Source organism: Myotis brandtii, unplaced genomic scaffold, assembly GCF_000412655.1.
Source record: "Myotis brandtii unplaced genomic scaffold, ASM41265v1 scaffold182, whole genome shotgun sequence".
In the NCBI taxonomy this organism is placed as follows: Eukaryota; Metazoa; Chordata; class Mammalia; order Chiroptera; family Vespertilionidae; genus Myotis; species Myotis brandtii.
Genome location: NW_005356751.1, coordinates 3165982 through 3168772, shown reverse-complemented (window position 1 = coordinate 3168772; position 2791 = coordinate 3165982). Strand labels below are relative to the sequence as shown.

Below are 2791 nucleotides of genomic sequence, written 5' to 3'. Positions count from 1 at the left end.
GGGGAGATGGGAAACACCAGCATTTCCACCTTTATAATGGAATAACTCCTGTTCTAGAAGACACTGCTTGCTGTACAAAGCACTGTTGAGTAAGATCCCCCTTCGATACCATGCAGTTTTTTAAAAGGTGTTTCTGAATGAGTTGATGTTAAATGGAATTTTAGAAATTAAAAAGAAATTTCAAGTTCAGCTGACTGCTGGGCAGTTGGAAAGTGCTCAGGTATAAGGGGGGGAGTTTTCCTCCTTTTTCTCTAGAGTCTCACACCTTTACAGAAGCTAGCCCCTGAATCCCTGCAGGCAGCTAGACTTTTAGGCCTCACCCCCACTTAATTTTGAAATGATTCCTGTGCTCACTGGAAATCGAGCCCCTGCAGTTGTCCAAAATCCTCACACATTTCTCCTTCCCATGCTCTTTAGCATATTAAACAGAGGGCTCTTTTGTCCATTGGTCTAGAGTTTATTAAGAAAATGGAAGTTTCTGAAAATTAAAAATGGCAACAAAGTAAGTGGATGCTGCATGGACATGCTCCCAGGAACAAACTGGAATTACAACTAAAATATAGAAAAATTTCCTGAATAATCAATGGAAAACTCACAGGAGAGAACCCTGATACCCAAGAACCGAATGTGGAGACCACATAGAGACTGATAGAGGGGCGGAGGCACAAAAGGACTGGCCAGGATCCCACAGCCAGCAAATGAAGTTCCGGAGAGATATCTCAGCTGTGGGGGGTTGCCACTGAGAACTCTAGGATCTAATTCCCAAGCTTAGCCCCCCAGCAGAGAGCTCCACAACTGAGAAGGTGACCCACATAACATCTGGCTGTGAAAAGCATCAGGGTGCTGTCTGCCATGGAGTGACAGCTAAAAATTCATGCACCCTCTTAAAGGGTCAACACAAAAAATTGCCTGTGGATCCACCCAGCTTGTGCTTCAGCAGAGGGATGGTGAATCAGACTGGAGCTATGAGAGCAGAAACCAGGACTGGGGACTTGGAGGACAGAGCTCAAAAGACAGACACCCCAAGTTTCCTGGGCTAAGTCATTCCCTCACACAAAGTGGAGGACATCTTTCCCACATAGACTTCTGCCTTGCCTGGGGGGAAGACGGTTGACACACCTTACTGGAAAACAGCTTGCCTGAGGCCACTTAAGAGATTAAAATTAACAATTAGCCTCCAGGCAGAAAAGATATAGTAACTGAGAAAAGAACAGTCTGAGATAAAGAATGACATAACACAAATAAAGAACACATTGGAAGGAATACACAGCAAATTAGGGGAAGCTGAGGATCAAATCAGTGAATTAAAAGACAGAGTTGAAAATATCATGCAATCAGAGAACAAAAAACAAAAGACAATTAAAAAACAGGAGGACAGCTTAAGGGAGTTGTGGGACAACATGAAACATAATAACAATATTAGAATAGCAGGGGTGCCAGAAGAGGCAAAAGGGGAGAAAGGAATAGAGAACATGTTTGAAGAAATAATGGCAAAAAAACTTCCCTAACCTGGTAAAGGAAAAAGTCACACAAGTTCAGGAGGCACAGAGAATCCTAAGCAAGAAGAATCCAAACAGGCCCATGCCCAGACACATCATAATTAAAATGCCAAAAATTAGCCCTAGCTGGTTTTGCTCAGTGGATAGAGCATCAGCCTGTGGACTGAAGGGTCCCAGGTTTGATTCCAGCCAAAGGCACATGTCTGGGTTGCAGGCACGATCCCCAGTGGGGGGCGTGCAGGAGGCAGCCAATCAATGATTCTCTCCCATCGTTGATGTTTCTATCTCTCTATCCCTCTCCCTTCCTCTCTAAAATCAATAAAAATATATTTTTTTAAAAAAAATAAAATAAAATGCCAAAAATTAAAGACAAAGAGAGAATCTTAAAGGCAGTAAGAGAAAAAAAAAATGTTACCTACAAAGGCGTTCCCATAAGGCTGACACCTGATTTCTCATCAGAAACTCCACAGGCCAGGAAGGAATGGCATGAAGTACTCAAGATAATGGAAAACAAGGATCTGAGACCAAGATTACTATATCCAGCAAGGCTATCATTCAAAATAAACAATCAAATAAAGAGCTTCCCAGATTAAAAAAAGAAAGAAAAAAAAAGGCTAAAGGAGTACATCACCACCAAGACAGCATTACAAGAAATACTAAATGGACTTCTGTAATGAGAACAAATAGAGAGAGAAACCTAGCCATACAGAATTAAAATGGCAATAAATAAGCACCTATCAATAATAACCCTAAATGTAAATAGATTAAATGTTCCAATCAAAAGACGTAGGGTAGCTGAATGGATAAAAAAACATGACCCAACTATATGCTGTCTACAAGAGACCTACCTCAAAACAAAAGACACACAGAGGATGAGAGTGAAGGGATGGAAAAATATTTTCCATGCAAATGGAAAAGAAAAGAAAGCTGGAGTAGCAATACTCATACCCAACAAAATAGACTTTAAAATGAATATGTTTCACATGAAACAACAAATGTCACTGCATAATATTAAAGGGATCAATCCAACAAGAGGATATAACCCGGGTAAACATATATGCACCCAATACAGGAGCACCTAAATATATAAAAAAGCTTCTAGAGGACTTTATCCGAGAGATCAACAACAATACAGTCTGGATCTGATGGATTTAATTGACATTTATAGAACATATCACTCCAACGGAGCAAAATATACATTCTTCTCAAGTGCACATGGATCATTCGCAAAGATAGATCACATGTTAGGACACAAAACAAGTCTCTACAAGTTCAAGAAGATTAAAATCATG

General features: G+C 40.4%; 1 protein-coding gene across 9 annotated transcripts in view; it reads right to left on the bottom strand.

Moving 5' to 3' along the window:
- Nucleotides 1–2791, bottom strand: part of ATP8B4 (ATPase, class I, type 8B, member 4) — a 227820-nt gene that overhangs the window by 30720 nt on the left and 194309 nt on the right. The window lies entirely within an intron of this gene.